The following is a 17,855-nucleotide window of genomic DNA, read 5'->3' on the forward strand; positions in this document are numbered from 1 at the left end:
CCAGTACTTTGGCCACCTCATGGGAAGAGTTGACTCATTGGAAAAGACTCTGATGCTGGGAGGGATTGGGGGCAGGAGGAGAAGGGGACGACAGAGGATGAGATGGCTGGATGGCATCACTGACTCGATGGACATTAGTCTGGGTGAACTCCGGGAATTGGTGATGGACAGTGAGGCCTGACGTGCTGCGATTCATGGGGTCGCGAAGAGTCTGACATAGCTGAGTGACTGAACTGAACTCAAGCGACTTATCACATATCCATAGTCCAAGGTATTGATGTACCACAGTTTGTTTAACCATTCACTTGTTGAAGGACTTGGGGCTTGTTTGACTACTGTGAATGAAACAGCTATAAGTTGGGATGAACCTAAGTCTTATTTCTCTTAGATGAATGCCCAAGAGTGCAGCTGCTGGATCATGTAGTAGTTGCATGTTAGTTTTTTGAAACACAACCAAATTGTTTTCCATAGGGTCTGTACCTTTTTACATTCAGACTAGCAGTATATGAGTGTGATTCAGTTTGGGTGTCTATTTTTCATTTTAGCCATTTTGATAGGTGTGTAATGACATCTCATTTGTCATTTTAATTTGCATTTCCTAAATGGCTAATTATGTTGAATGTTTTTTCATGTGCTTTTTTGCTCTCTGCTTTATCCTCTTTGGTGAAGTCTTTTCATGCCTTTTTTCATTTTTCTAATTGGATTCTTGGTTTTATTACTGATGAGTTTTGAGAATTCTGTATATGTTCTAGATACTAGTCATTTGTCAGATAATGTGGCTTGCAAATGTTCTCTTTTACTCTATAGCTTGCCTCTTCATTCTAACAGTTTTTCACTGAGAAAAAAATTTAATTTTGATGAAGTGAAACCTACTAATTTTTCCTTTTATGGATCATGGTTAGAAGTTTAGGAAATCACCTCACCAATGGTTCCTTAAGATTTTCTTAAAAAATATAGTTTTAAAATAAAACAGTATAGTTTTACACTTTACATTTAAGCCCATGACCAGTTTGAGTTAATTTTGTGTAAGATGTGAAATTTGGTCAAGGTTTTTGCCTTTGGATGTCCAGTTGTTCCAGCACCATTTGTTGAAAAGTCTGTCTTTCTCCACTAAATTACTTGTATCACAGCTTTTGAACCTTTGTCAGCAATCTGTCAAGCATATCTGTTTGGGTCAATTTCTGGGTTCTTTGTTGTCTTCCAGTGTTCTGTTTGTCCATCTCTTTGCTAATGCCACACAGTTTGGGTATGTTTCTCTTCCTTTTTGCTTTGAGTTTATCTTGCTTTTCTTATTCCAAGTTCTTGAGGTGACAGTTTAGATTATTGATTTGAGACTTTAACTCATTTCTAATATATAAATCATCAATGGTATATTTGTTTTATTTATCCATATTTTTGCTTACCACCCTCTTTCTTCCTCCCTCATGTGCCTCTGTTACTTCCTTTCTGCTTAGAGACTTCTTTTAGCCATTGTTTTAAGGTAACTTTGTTGGTAACAAAATTTTCATTTTCCTTCATCTGAGAATGTTTTGATTTTCCCATTTAATCCTCTGGAATGTTTTCATAGGCTATAGGCTTCTGGTTGACAGTTCTCCGAGTAGTTGACAAATATTGTGCCACTACTACCTTTTGGCCTCAGTGGTTTCTGATGAGAAATCTGTTATCCAAATAAGTGTCATTTGGACATAAGTTGCTTTCATGATTTTCCCTTATTTTTGATTTTCAGAAGTTTATTTATTTAAGTTTGGGTGAGTTCAGGGGTTTATCTTGTATGAGATTTACTCAGCTTCTTAATTCTGTAAGTTAATGGCTCAATTTAGGAAGATATCTATTACTTCTTTGGTACTTTTTTCAGTTACTCCTTCTTTCTCCTCTCTTCTGGGGACACCAGAGGTTTCTGGTTTGTTTTGTCTTTTAGTTTATTTTTTCTTTTTTTTCCAATTTGATTTTATTGTTCTTTCTTCAAGTTCACTGATTCTTTCCTCTGTCTTCTCCAGCAGGGAAGGAGAGAGGCAGCTCTTCAGTGTCAGGTAGAGGTAGGCTTTCCATGTAAATTGCTGCAGGTTTAACACAGAATCACTTAGAGTAAAACTTGGTATCCCATTGGGAATTTGGTTTTCTATTCAGATAGATCCCTTTGGATAGGCATTTCCTTGGAAAATTCAAAACCCAAGCCAGGCTCTCAAACTATCAGCTTGGAAACATGATTGTCGGTGTGGTGAGAGCTAGATGTCTTTCTCAAAGGGACTCCCTTTAAGAAGGCTTATAGAGGCCAATGACTAAAATATAAAATGCTGATTAATTAATTTAAAGTCAGTTTATAGTGATTATCAGTCGGAAGAGGGAAGAAGGGAAGGGGCAAATAGGGTAAGGGATTAAAAGGTACAAATTATATAAAACCAGGCTATAAGGATATATTGTACAACACACTATTATATAGGGAATATAACCTATATTTTTATAGTAACTACAAATGTCGTGAACCACTGTGTTTTATACCTGAAACTTACATAATATTGTACATTAATTGTACCACAACTTTTTTTTGAAAACGTGTAACCATTAGGTAGATAATATAAATGCTTTTTCTGGAGATCAATGGAAATGGAAAAGTTAATTATAGCTAGAAGGCTGCTTAGTGAGCCTGCAGTTTAGAAAAAGAGCAGCCAATTGGAGATCTTAATGTCTGGTATCATAGAGCCCTGAAAATTGCCAAGTGCACATGGTCATACCTGCTGTAGCACCTGGCTGGTCATCATACTGGGCCAGGACACCCTCTCTGCTGACCATGAAATAAAACACTACCAATGTCTGACTTTCCCTTTGCTGAATTTACTTTGCCAATTAATCTCTTTAAAATTGTCATGTTTTTACCCTGTATGTGTTAGTATATTTAATAATATAGTTTTGTTCCAATCTTTTTTTCAACCTTTTTTTTATTATTATTATTATTTTTTTTACTTTACAATATTGTATTGGTTTTGCCGTACATCAACATGCATCCACCACGGGTGTACACGTGTTCCCCATCCTGTCTTGATAAGAGCTTATTCTGTCTCTGTTTTGTGACTTTACATATCTCTAATGCAAACCATCATTTAAAAAAAATAATTTAAAACTCAGTGTGCAACCTTCTTCCCAAGTTCTTAAAGGGAATCTTATTGTCCCTATAAACAACCTACTATTATAAAATTAGAAATATTATTTTACAATGAAGACCAAGTGAAAGTTAGTCCTTTGCTTTTCCCTGAAAAAAGCCTCTTCCTCTTAGGGGAATAGAAGCTGACAAGCATATGTCTCCTCTGTAACATCAACTTTAGGAAATACAAAGAAAGAAAAGTTAGAGATTACCCTGGCAGTCCAGTGGTTAGGACTCTGTGCTTCCACTGCTGGGGACACAGGTTTGATCCCTGTCAGGAATTAAGATCCAATATGCTGTGTGGTGTGGCCAAAAAAAAAAAAAAGAGAGAGAATTTAGAGATCTTAGAAGGTGGGAGAGGGTAAGTTTGGTTCCATGCCTATATCTCTGCTATTAAGATCTTGAGGAAAAGAGTGTTTGGAGGGGGCAGAAGTTGGGGTAAGGGCATAAGCTTTCCTTTTCCATGTAGATATCCTCCTTCAGGTTCTCTTTGAAGAATTATGGATTGACTTTAAAGGAGCTGGGAGGTTTCCTTTAGTATATGTTGATGAATCGGTTGCTCTGGTTGGATGGTCATCATGTTTAGTTATAATGAACTGATTTTTTAAAATCATCAATCTAATCATTTAGTTTAAGTTCTTTTCCATTTAGGGAGAGAGTTAAAATTTTCTATGTTCAGGGAGGAAATTCAGATTCTTTCCTGTTTAATTATTCAATAACAACTTATTTGCTCCTAATAGAATTCCTGACTTTAGGGGGCGTGTATCTAGGTGAAAGACTTCAGTTAAACAATTACACAAATAGAAGAAATACCTCAGTATAACAAATGTTATGAAAGGGAAAAGCATGCTACTATAAGAACATAAAATAAGATATATTTTATGTTATCAAGGACATAAGAGAGATCAAGAAAGTCTTCTCTGAGGAAATGATAATTGAGTTGAGATCTGAAGGAAGAGGTAGAGTTAATAAGGCAAAGGGATAAGGGAAAATATTGAAGTCAGGAGAAAATGATATATTCAGAAGTATGTAGCAAGAATGCAAGCTGTGGTGCACAAAAGACCACTGCAGCTTGCTTAAAGTGGGTAATGGAGGTATGTGTTAGTTCAGATGTAACTAGAGAGAGAGGTATAGGGTGAATTATGTTAAAGGAATTTATCCTTATAAGAGCATTGGGAAGCTGCTGAACAGTTTTGAACAGAAAAGTGACGTGGTAAAATATGTGTTTTCAAAATAACACCCTGGCTGCTATGTGAAAAACAGATTGCAGAGGGACAAAAGTGGATTCAGGAAGATCATTTATTTATGAGTCTGTTGAAATAGTCTAAGCAATTGACGACAGTACCTTGGCCTAGCCACACAGTGTGGTAGAAAAGAGGCTATTATGGATCTTAGAGATATTTAGGAAGCAAAATCAAATAGAGAGGTGGAGTGGAAAGCCTTCATGACTGCACACTCCCAAAGACAGGGTTAGGAGCTCCTCTTGTTTATATCCATAACTCTTTATACTTGCCACCATCACAGACTTTTTCATAAGGCAGTGAAAATTGCCTGCCTGCTCCATGTAGTGTAAGCCCCATGTCTTGCTCGTTATTATATCTGTAGCACCTAACACCACACCTAGTACACATCAGCTCTCAGAACTTATACAGAGAAAAAGTAGAATTAGACTTTGAAGTGGAGCCCAAATAATGTTAATAGATTTTAAGGGGAAAAAAAGAGAAGTAATTTTAACTATGAAAAGCAGTAAGGTGTCCTCAGTGTTTAAGTCTTGGTTGTGCTACAAATATTTACAAGTTCAGAAATGGAACAAACATGCTTTTGTACTCCAATAATGCCCACATCCAGTGTGGAAGCAAAATGAACAGCAGTTCTAATTGCAGTTATGCAGTTATACAACAGGACCCCCAGGAAGGGGCTTAGAACAAACCGGACACAGGCACTAATTCTAAGACCTGAAAAAATGCAGATCTCTTTACACTCGCTTCCATGAGTTGTACTCAGAGCTCAAGTCAGTTCTTAAGGCTGTATTGATGGTGCCCCACTCTATAGGCTACTTTAGAATATAAAAGAGTGCCTGTACATACTTTTGTCTAATGCAATACTGTTTGCAAAATCCTGTTCTTTTGTATTAACTCCTGTCTTCTTTTGGCCTATCACTCCTTGCTGCTTATAAAATATATCTAAGGATACTCATCTGTTCTTCTAACAATGTATTTCTGGAGTGGCATTGTACATTTGATGATTGGTTTTTCCTTTGGTGCTTCAGGTTTTCGCCACATGTCTGGTAATCATTTTTGCCTACTGTGGCAGCCAGCCTCCTATTTGGTGTTCAGTGATGTCACCTTCTGATATTCTTGTCCTTGTGTACTTCCCTCTCACATGGTATCAAGGTTGGTCTGTGCAAATGGTAAAATAGGGCTTATATGATGGTTTGCAGTTTCACAGTTTAGGCCATAAAAAGCACTATGACTTCCTGACTCCTGTTTTGTATTTTCTCATGTGTTTATCTCTCTGGAAGAAGTTAATGACTGCCATTTGAGGAAAGACATAGCACAGGAGTAAGGCCTGGCTGACAGCCACATAAGAGAGCTTAGAAGCGGATCCTTCAGTCCCAGTCAAACCCTCAGATAACGGAGTGTGCTGTGCTTAGTCTCTCAGTCATGTCCAACTCTGCAACCTCATGGACTGTCCCCCACCAGGCTTCTCTGTCCATGGGATTCTCCAGGCAAGAATACTGGAGTGGGTTGCCATTCCCTTCTCCAGGGTATCTTCCTGACCCAGGGATTGAACCTGGGTCTCCTGTATTGCAGGCAAATTCTTTACCACTGAGCCACCAGGGAAGCCATAGACCCAGCCAAGATCTGGACTGCAACCTCATGAGAGAACTGAGTGAAAATGACTCTGCTAAACTGCTTCTGAGTTCCTGACCCTCAGAAACTGTGTAAGATTATTTTAAGCCACTAAGTTTTGAAGTGATTTGGTAACAGCAGTGGGTAACTAAAACACCTCTCATATTTAAGACTGGCGGGAATAAGAGGGCTGACCGGGAGTCCTGTGTATTTGGTAGGGCTTGTTGACTGGAAGTTTTTCTTTAAAATGAATTCTTAGAAAGAGAGCAGACTAGAAAAATAGGACCTAACTTTTGTGTGACAATCGTATCATTAGGCACCCTGCTGCTGCTGCTGCTAAGTCACTTCAGTCGTGTCCGACTCTGTTCGACCCCATAGACAGCAGCCCACCAGGCTCCGCCGTCCCTGGGATTCTCCAGGCAAGAACACTGGAGTGGGTTGCCATTTTCCTTCTCCAGTGCATGAAAGTGAAGCTGCTCAGTCGTGCAGATCTTAGCAACCCCATGGACTGCAGCCTACCAGTCTCCTCCGTCCATGGGATTTTCCAGTCAAGAGTACTGGAGTGGGATGCCATTGCCTTCTCCCATTAGGCACCCTAGTTCTCCCTTAATAATTCATTTAATTTCTTTAGAGATTTTTTTTTTTTTGTCCTGGTGTCAAATGCTGGGCTGCCTAAGCTCTTCCTATAGCAGCAAGGGCTTGAAGAGTGTTCTATACAGATTTTCGATTAACCTTTTTGTTTTCAAACTCACATCTAACCCTCACCTTCTGATCATAGGCTTTGGCCAGGCATATGATTTCCTCTTCCCTGTGGTACCTTGCAGCTCTGTGCAGGCTGTGACTTCCTCCAGCTTATTGCATTTGTCAGCGCTTTTTCATCTGTTTTCAGAAATATGTTGAAATATTTTGTCTCCCAAGACTGCATCCTTGCACTTCCTCTCTACCTTATATTGTTCTCTTTGCTGTTATTTGTTTATTCTATTTAAACCTATTAGTTTACTCTTATTTTAGTGGGATTTAAGGATTGGGGAAGGCAAAATATGCTCAGTCTGCCATCTTGAACCAGAAGTCTTCTGTGTAACATCTTTTTTTCCCCATTCATTCAGCACACAACACTTCACACTTTTGAAGATTTAAGGCAGGCTGCTGTTATGTGGTCTTTTCTAAGAGGTTTTCTGAGCCATTGCCCTCTCTTAGTTCACTCTTCATTGAGCCCCACCATGGGGGGGGGGTCACTGTCCTCTCCAGGCTGTCTCTTCATTCTCTCCAACCTTTCCCTCACCCCCCAAATAATTGCATATATTTTATGGAACTCCTGTCTTCTGGAGAAATTATTATTTCCTGTCTGATGTCATGTAGACCTCTAGGGAAGTCCTGCTTAGGAATGGTCTGGTGACATGGGCCTCTTGTCAGTCCTGGCCTTCCTCACACAGCTGTGTGAAATGGGGCTGGAGGAGGTAAGCCCTGCTGGGGCTGGCAGAGAGCACCGGTGTGATGAGGGATGAGGATTCCATCCACATTTCTCCTGTCAGAAGTCTTTCTGAGTCACAAGATCCTCCTTCCCATATATCGATGTATCGTAGGAAACCCTGGACCGTGGAAAAAGAAAGCACAGTTCTTTGAATAAAAGAATCTTCCCCACCTTCAATATACTGGCTCCCTAAACCACAGAGAAAGGAAAGTCTGGGAGAAAAAACTTTTGATAGCTGTTCAAGGTCCTAAGCTAGTTCTATATTTTTTCACATCAAGGTTTATAAAATAACAACTGCCACTTTGATATTTTAAGTTTCTGATAGTGCTCTTTTCTATGTGTGAACTGTCTGTGACTTCTCCTTTCTACATGTAGAATATTGATAATAAAGTTAATAATTTAAAAATTTGAATGGGTGGCCTTAATTATCATAGTATTTATCCCAAAAAGGTGTATTTCATGTAAACATCCAGTGACAAAGAAATAGTATCTTAACATGTAGGTGAATTATTGTGTTGAAGAGTACAAAGCAATTGATACTTGGAAGTATCTGGGCATGTTTTTGGCATTTGGAAGGTCTGATCCCAGAGGTAGTTTCCCAGTTGGGGACTCATTTTTGTAATTAACGCTAGTAATGAACTTATCAAGAACGTGAAAAAAAAAAAAGTGTCACTCAGTTGTGTCCGACTCTTTGTGATCCCATGGACTGTAGGCCTCCAGGTTCCTCTGTTCATGGAATTCACCAGGCAAGAATACTGGAGTGGGTTGCCATTCCTTTCTCCAGGGGATCTTCCCAACCCAGGGATTGAACCCAGGTCTCCTGCATTCCAGGCAGATTCTTTACCATCTGAGATACCAGGGAGGCCCAAGAACATGACAGAACCTCAATTCAGAAGGGGAAGGAGGAGGAAGCAGGTCACAGGTCTGAAACTTAAGAACTGAAGGACTCCGGTCACATGAGAGACCTTGGGGAAATGCCAAAATCAGGTCATGTGAAAAATGTATGTTATGCTTCTCTTCCTGCTTGAACGAAGTTTTAAAGAATGTAACCTCATTAAGTAAAGTAAAATCCAGACATTTGGTTTATCTCTGGAAGAAAAATTGCTAGGACTAGAGGAGCTGCTTAAAAATAGCATTGGCTCTGTGCCCTGAGTTTCATTGACTCTCAATCCAGCTTCATCTGAGCACACCCCTCTGGGCTTATGGATCACCAGGTCTTCATTCTTAGCAGATAATAAAACAGACTGAAACTCCCAAAGACTGTTAGATATGAGGGAAAAGTATAGAGAATAATTAGTAAATAAATAGAATGTCAAAGCATTTAATTGAACAAATCCAAGGAGGGATTCAATCCCATCATATCTGGTCTGCTGAGATCTCTACCAGTTCAGTTCAGTTGCTCAGTTGTGTCTGACTCTTTGAGACCCCATGAACTGCAGCACGCCAGGCCTCCCTGTCTATCACCAACTCCTGGAGTCCACCCAAACCCATGTCCATCGAGTCAGTGGTGCCATCCAACCATCTCATCCTCTGTCGTCCCCTTCTTCTCCTGCCCTCAATCTTTCCCAGCATCAGGGTCTTTTCAAATGAGTCAGCTCTTCTCATCAGGTGGCCAAAGTATTGGAGTTTCAGCTTCAACATCAGGCCCTCCAATGAACACCCAGGACTGATCTCCTTTAGATGGACTGGTTGGATCTCCCTGCAGTCCAAGGGACTCTCAAGAGTCTTCTCCAACACCACAGTTCAAAAGCATCAATTCTTCGACACTCAGCCTTCTTTATAGTCCAACTCCCACATCCATACATGACCACTAGAAAAACCATAGTGTAGACTAGACGGACCTTTGTTGACAAAGAAATATCTCTACTTTTTAATATGCTGTCTAGGTTGGTCAAAGCTTTCCTTCCAAGGAGTAAGCGTCTTTTAATTTCATGGCTGCAGTCACCATCTGCAGTGATTTTGGAGCCCAGAAAAATAAAGTCAGCCACTGTGTCCACTGTTTTCCCATCTATTTCCCATGAAGTAATGGGACCAGATGCCATGATCTTAGTTTTCTGAATGTTGAGCTTTAAGGCAACTTTTTCACTCTCCTCTTTCACTTTCATCAAGATGCTCTTTAGTTCTTCTTTACTTTCTACCATAAGGGTGGTGTCATCTGCATGTCTGAGGTTATTAATATTTCTCCCAGCAATCTTGATTCCAGCTTATGCTTCTTCCAGCCCAGCATTTCTCATGATGTACTCTGCATATAAGTTAAATAAGCAGGGTGACAGTATACAGCCGTTGCCATACTCCTTTTCCTATTTGGAACCAGTCTGTTGTTCCATGTCCAGTTCTAACTGTTGCTTCCTGCTGAGGTCTCTATATTTGGTCCTAATTCATTGAAGTTTTATCTGTGTCCCTTTCTCCCTAGTTTCTGGCAAGTCTCTGTATGTCACTTTGATTTTGACTACCTTATTCCCATCCTTCACTGAGGAACTCCAGAAAAATCTAGTCATTTTTCAGTGCAAACTATATGAAAGACTTTGTATATCTGTTATATCTGCATCTTTTACATATCTGTTTTCTACTTTTTCCATTCTGTTCTTTAGCCTGAAAAAAATAGGTTTATTTCTCATGTTACTGACACATAGAATAAGTTTCAGGTGAGACTTTGACTCACCTCCCGCTCTGCAGACCGACCCATGGCTTTATATTGCAGGCTGAGAAGTTTTAACTGTCTTCTTCAAATGGCAGGCACGCTACCTTACAACTGGATTACACACATACAGTAACAGGCGAGTTGCTCCCTCATATAGAGGTCAGTTATATACATACGTATTGAAGGCAGGATGATCATTCTGTTTCATGAGAGGTAAAGGGGGTGTAAGAAGAGTTCCCCTACTCTTCCACTTACAGAGAGGAGGAAGAGTTCCCAGAGATAAGGGAGGAAGTACTACAGATAGTAAATCTGAAAGTACAGGATTCTAATGACCTGAAGAAGAATTAAAGCCTGATCAGGAGTTCAGAGTATGGAGAAAGGTCTCCAGAGGAGGCAAAGATGAGGAAGAAACTCTAAATAACTGAAATCGCACAATCAGGATGATTCCTATGGAAGCAAAACCGATTCTGAAGGAGAAAGCTCAGATTAAGGAATGTCCTTGTCAGGAAAAAAAAAAAAAAAAAGGTGTCATTTGGTGAGCTATAGGTATTACTATTTTCAGGAAACTGAGGAACAACTGAATTACACACCAGATGATAGCTACACATCCCTGTGAAAAATCTGGCTACGAGGAATTATGAGAATTAGGAAGCAGAATACAACTTGTTTCCCAGGCTTGGACCCTGGGCCTTAATGCTGGTAATTCTTATAAATTGTACTAGAGGACACAGTTTAAAAGGAGCCCTCATCAGGCTCCTTCTTAGAAACCCAAAGCTTCAACCTCAGAATTGTCCGCATATTAGAACAGAGTAGCCCTAAGACCACTTACTCTTTTGTTGAAGTGGAAAAGAGAGGAACCAATATATGGGTAATCTATAAATCTACAGTGACCCTTTATCCGTATTAAACGTGACCCAATTAATGATGTGGATCCAAATATTCAAAACAGTTTTTTCCTTAGCAGAAAGAATTGAGAAAACTCGTTGTTGGTATGAGAGTAGTTTTGAAAATTTTACAATTCTCTTTACGGTTCTATTCGTAGTCTAGCAAGAGGCATGGATAAAAAGGATGTTCTGGTGAATGCTTGTTTTTAATCATGTTAATCCAACCCATGCTAGTTCTCTTGGTAATACTTTACTTGACTGCTCACCAATTCTTTGTTTCCTCTACAACTGTTTCTCTGTTTCTCCCTCTTATTTCTAATTTTTTTCTCTTCTTGAACGTTTGCCTCAGAGTTAGATTAAAATCTCCTCTTGTGATAGTGAATTTGTTGATTTTCCCCCTATAGTTTCAATAAATTTTGGTGTATATGTCTTAAAGTTATATCATTAAGTACCTGCAGTTTAAAATTTTTTATGCTTTCCCAGTGACTTGAAACTTTTATTAACAAGTCAAAATAAAAATGAGAGATAACAGATACATGCATCAACTAAAGACAGTGCTGAGAAAAACATGCAAATTACAAAAGCGTACAAGCAGTTTGATTCCACACACATAAAATTCAAAGCCCTAAAAACTGTGTTGTGTGTTGTTTAGGGACGCATGTACAGGTGGTGAAAACCTCTGGGAAAATATAGGATATTGGTAACTTATGGGAGAATAGGAAATGTTATGATTAGAGAAGAGTTCATGGGGGACTTCAAAGATTCTGGTAATGTTTTGTAATTTATGTTGGTTGCTAGATGTTCAGGTGTATGTCTTATTATTAGCCTATATGTATGTCATATATGCTTTTGTATTAAATATGTGATAAATTTAATAATGAAAATGACTAAATAATAGTATGGAAAAAGAAGTCAAACAGTTTCAAAACTACTCTGTATGCATCCCCAAAGCTGGGACAGTTTCCTCTCCATCTGAGATTGTGAGCTATCTGCTCATAAGGTCAGGTATATCTTTAAGGTCTCAGCTGAACCAGACCTTCTAGGCCTGGCCAAGTGTACCAGGGTGACTTTTTCACTCCCATATTTATGTCCATATTGTAGGAGTTCAGTCATCTAGACAGAAACAGTCTTTATTAAATTTTCAAAGCTGAAAACACTGCCAGTTCTCATCCCCATTTACTTCCTATCATTAGTATTCCACATTAGTTCCTATTTAGACAACCTGTAAAAATCATAAGAACTAAATTGAAATGCTTACTTTGTGCTAGACTTTAGATTTCTAATTTACATATGTTCATTTAAACTTCACAACAGTCCTGTGAAATGAGTACTGTTAGATTTTCCACTTTACAGATGGAAAAAACAGGGTAAAGAGATACTGATTTTCCCAAGATTTTTCAGCTCTGAAGTGGATCTAAAATCAGACACTCTGGCTTCAGATCTGTAATCTGAACAACCAAGGTCAGGCCTGCTCTTACCAGTTCTTACGGTCTTTTTCCTGAACTTGCATCTGGCCAACTAAAAACAAATATCTTGGGTTCTGGCAGACTCTCTCCCAGTCCTTCAGAATTCTGCTCACCATACATTCTCTATACTACTTTCCACCCTCTGTTGGTTTAGCAGTTCTTTCAGTGCTGTCATTTTACCCAAAACTTAGTGTTTCTGAGACACCATAAATTCTGGATGCTTCTTGACAACCACTGTCAGTCAAGAAGGTGTCAGTCTATCTCTTTGCCCCTTTCAGGTGAGTGAATCTTATTTCCAACTTGTGGTTCCATTTGCTCCCTGCATTTATCTTGCTGTGAGTAAACCACTACCTTTGTCTATGAATTATAAGCCACAACAATTTTGAAAATAAATAATCCATCTGCCCAGAAAGTGAGAAAAATACTGCTTGTATTTAAAAGCAGTATACTGCTATTCTTATGTGCTTGCGAGAAAAGACAGAGACTGAGAGTGGACCTTCTCCTCAGATCATGTGCGTGAAGCCATCAGTTCAGTTCAGTTCAGTCACTCAGTTGTGTCCAACTCTTTGTGACCCCATGGACTGCAGCATGCCAGGCCTCCCTGTCCATCACCAACTCCCAGAGTTTACTCAAACTCATGTCCGTTGAGTTGGTGATGCCATCCAACCATCTCATCCTCTGTCGTCCCCTTCTTCTCCCGCCTTCAATCTTTCCCAACATCAGGGTCTTTTCAGATGAGTCAGTTCTTCTTATAAGGTGGCCAAAGGATTGGAGTTTCAGCTTCAAATCAGTCCTTCCAATGAATATTCAGGACTGATTTCCTTTAAGATGGACTGGTTGGATCTCCTTGCAGTCCAAGGGGCTCTCAAGAGTCTTCTCCAACACCACAGTACAAAAGCATCAATTCTTCGATGCTCAGCTTTCTTTATAGTCCAACTCTCACGTGCATACATGACTACTGGAAAAACCATAGCTTTGACTAGATGGACCTTTGTTGGCAAAGTAATGTCGCTGCTTTTTAATATGCTTTCTAAGTTGGTCATAACTTTTCTTCCAAGGAGCAAGCATCTTTTAATTTCATGGCTGCAATCATCATCTGCAGTGATTTTGGAGCCCCCCAAAATGAAGTTCTGTCACTATTTCCACTGTTTCCCCATCTATTTGCCATGAAGTGATGGGACCAAATGCCATAATCTTAGTTTTCTGAATGTTGAGTTTTAAGGCAACTTTTTCACTCTCCTCTTTCAATTTCATAAAGAGGCTCTTTAGTTATTCTTCACTTTCTGCCATAAGGGTGGTATCATCTGCTTATCTGAGGTTATTGATATTTCTCCCAGCAATCTTGATTCCAGCTTGTGCTTCATCCAGCTCAGTGATTCTCATGATGTACTCTGCATATAAGTTAAATAAGCAGGGTGACAATATACAGCCTTGATGTACTCCTTTTCCTATTTGGAACCAGTCTGTTTTTCCATGTCCAGTTCTAACTGTTTCTTCCTGACCTACATACAGATTTCTCAGGAGGCAGATCAGGTGGTCTGGTATTCCCATCTCTTGAAGAATTTTCCACAGTTTATTGTGATCCACGCAGTCAAAGCCTTTGACGTAGTCAGTAAAGCAGAAGTAGATATTTTTCTGGAACTCTCTTGCTTTTTCGAGGATCCAGTGGATGTTGGCAATTTGATCTCGGGTTCTTTTGCCTTTTCTAAAACCAGCTTGAACATCTGGAAGTTCATGGTTCATGTACTGTTGAAGCCTGGCTTGGAGAATTTTGGGCATTACTTTACTAGGGTGTGAGATGAGTGCAATTGTGCGGTAGTTTGAACATTCTTTGGCATTGCCTTTCTTTGGGATTGGAATGAAAATTGACCTTTTCCAGTCTTGTGACCACTGCTGAGTTTTCCAAATTAGCTGGCATATTGAGTGCAGCACTTTCACAGCATTGTCTTTTAGGATTTGAAATAGCTCAACTGGAATTCCATCACCTCCACTAGCTTTGTTTGTAGGAATGCTTCCTAAGGCCCACTTGACTTCATATTCCGGGATATTTGGCTCTAGGTGAGTGATCACACCATCATGATTATCTGAGTCCTGAAGATCTTTTTTGTATAATTCTTCTGTGTATTCTTGCCACCTCTTAATATCTGCTGCTTCTGTTAGGTCCATACCATTTCTGTCCTTTATTGAGCCCATCTTTGTGTGAAATGTTCCCTTGGTATCTTTAATTTTCTTGAAGAGATCTCTAGTCTTTCCTATTCTACTGTTTATTTCTTTGCATTGATCACTGAGGAAGGCTTTCTTATCTCTCCTTGCTATTCTTTGGAACTCTGCATTCAAATGGGTAAAAAAGTCTTTGCTTTTCTCCTTTGCCTTTTGCTTCTCTTCTTTTCACAGCTATTTATAAGGCCTCCTCAGACAACTGTTTTGCCTTTTTGCATTTCTTTTCCTTGGGGATAGTCTTGATCCCTGCCTCCTGTACAATGTCATGAACCTCTGTCCATAGTTCTTCAGGCACTCTGTCTATCAGATCTAATCCCTGAAGCCATCAGGAGAGGAGAACTGAAATGAGATAATCATGGGTGCCCATAGGTCACTGAATGAGATGAAAGATGATTCCTGGCACAATACCTGCTGCAAAAAGGTGATCAATACACATTTTTTTTTCTTGTGAAATAAATGACTGGATGAGGCACACATCATGCAAAGTATAAACTTGGCAGAGACATGATGTCATCATGAAAGAGGATAAGAATTAACTAGATCTCTGGAGGAAACCTCTGGCTGAAATTGGAGTGTGGAAGGACCTTGATTCCTCTCTGAAATTTTATTCTCCAGAAGTAAAGAAAGAATTAAGGGATCTGGCAACTAAGGGCCTGTGATGGCTAATTTATGTGTCAGTTTGGCCATGGATTGCCCAGATATTTGGTGAAACGTTACTCTGGGTATATCTGTGAAGCTGTGTTTGGACAAGATATAACAAAATTCAATAAAGACTTTAAAAATGTTCCACATCAAAGAAGTCTTTCACACACGAACAATATACTAGGAAGGAAAAAATGAGGCACATGTAGATGTCAAGGAGACTGTAGAGGGAGCTATCTGATCAGCTCAGATATTAAAAGACAATTCAAAGAGGAGAGAAGAGCATATGACTGTGAAGACTGCCTTGCGTGTACTATTGACTGAGAATTAATTTAGTAAACATTAATATGAATAAAATTGACATGAAGAAGAATGATAAGACATACAAGAATTGTGTCCAGAAAAATGGCATCCAAATATGCTAGAACTGCAAAAAACTTAAGCATAAAGAAGTAGTGGGGCTTTATTTTTAGCCATAGGCTATAATAGATCAAAACCTGATTTAAGAAAAAGCAAACCCTGCCTGAAGACCATGCTCTAATATAATATTTATGGGGACAAATAGAAAGATGTCTCTGTCCTGAGTTGTTCTGTCTTGTCTTTCAAGGTATCATATTAGGCTGAGAAGGGTTCCTCTCTGGAGAGGGGAAAGAGAGTGCATAGCAGAGGTGGAGCTTTGAAAGCCCCAGCCCATCTCCAGGCTCAGGACTTAACATCCCACATTCCAGAGTTTGTGGAGGGGATCCCTGACATACATATCAGTCATTTCAACAATTAGTTTTCAAATATGTGTCCTATACCTGGCACCAAGTCTGACACTCAAAACACAGAGGTGAATACTACACAGAATAGTCTCCCTGGGAGCTTGAGAATCTCCAGAGATGGAACAGGTACTGAGGATCAAGAAGTGTTTTGATTTCCATAAGAGGAATGAATTGGATTCCTGAAACTACAACCTTCCTGGTTCTAACACAGTCAGGCTTCAAATCAAGTTGACTTACTCCGTATCACACAACTTGGGAGAATCAGTCTTTTGAACCATGAACACTTCGCACCTGGTTTTTACACTAGTTCCTAGTCCTTGTACTGTCACTATATTCTCTTGGCTTCTAGCCCTTAGTTTTGTCTTTTGATTGTAATTCTGTCCTTTTTCTCTGAATATAATGCCAAATATGGCTTTCGTTTATTTCTTCAACAAATATTTATTGAATATCTTATGTGCCAGACTCTGTTCTAGGTGCTGTGAATACACCAATGAGTAAAACAAAATTCCTGCCGTAATGGAATTTGCCTTCTGGTAATGATTATCATGGTGGGACAAAATATAAACAATATATATATTTATGGATACATAGGTGTGTTTTACAGTAGTTCTATGAAGGAAAATAAAATATCTGGCTAAGAGGGACAGGAAATACTGGGGGTTACTATTTATGTAGTGTATCAGGGAAGTCTCCTCACATAAGGTGACACTTGGACAGAGACTGGAAGGAATTTAGAGTGAGAAGATGCTTCTCTCCGGTATGTAGAACATCTCATTAGGGGGAAATGCTAGTATAGATGCTGGAACAGACTGAGTGGAACAAGACTGGTAAGAAGTAAGATCCAAAAGACTGGTTCCAAATAGGAAAAGGAGAACGTCAAGGCTGTATATTGTCACCCTGCTTATTTAACTTATATGCAGAGTACGTCATGAGAAATGCTGGGCTGGATGAAACACAAGCTGGAATCAAGATTGCTGGGAGAAATATCAATAACCTCAGATATGCAGATGACACCACCCTTATGGCAGAAAGTGAAGAAGAGCTAAAGAGCCTCTTTATGAAAGTGAAAGAAGAGAGTGAAAAAGTTGACTTAAAGCTCAACTTTCAGAAAACTGAGATCATGGCATCTGGTCCCATCTTCATGGCAAATAGATGAGGAAACAATGGAAACAGTGGCAGACTTTTTTTTTGGACTCTAAACTCACTGCAGATGGTGACTGCAGCTATGAAATTAAAAGATGCTTGCTCCTTGGAAGAAAAGTTATGACCAAACTAGACAGCATATTGAAGAACAGAGACATTACTTTGTTAACAAAGGTCCATCTAGTCAAGGCTATGGTTTTTCCAGTGGTAATGTATGGATGTGAGACTTGGACTATAAAGAAAGCTGAGTGCTGAAGAATTGATGCTTTTGAACTGTGGTGTTGGTGAAGACTCTTGAGAGTCCCTTGGACTATATAAGGAGATCCAACCAGTCCATCCTAAAGGAGATCAGTCCTGGCTGTTCACTGGAGGGACTGATGTTGAAGCTGAAACTCCAACACTTTGGCCACCTTATGCGAAGAGCTGACTCATTTGAAGAGACCCTGATGCTGGGGAAGATTGAAGGCAGGAGGAGAAGGGGAGTACAGAGGATGAGATGGTTGGTTGGCATCACCAACTCAATGGACCTGAGTTTGAGTAAACTCTGGGAGTTGGTGATGAACAGGGAGGCCTGGCATGTTGCAGTCCATGGGTCACAAAGAGTTGAATGCGACTGAGTGGCTGAACTGAACT

The sequence above is a fragment of the Bison bison genome, unplaced genomic scaffold, assembly GCF_000754665.1.
Source record: "Bison bison bison isolate TAMUID 2011002044 unplaced genomic scaffold, Bison_UMD1.0 scf7180017864503, whole genome shotgun sequence".
In the NCBI taxonomy this organism is placed as follows: Eukaryota; Metazoa; Chordata; class Mammalia; order Artiodactyla; family Bovidae; genus Bison; species Bison bison.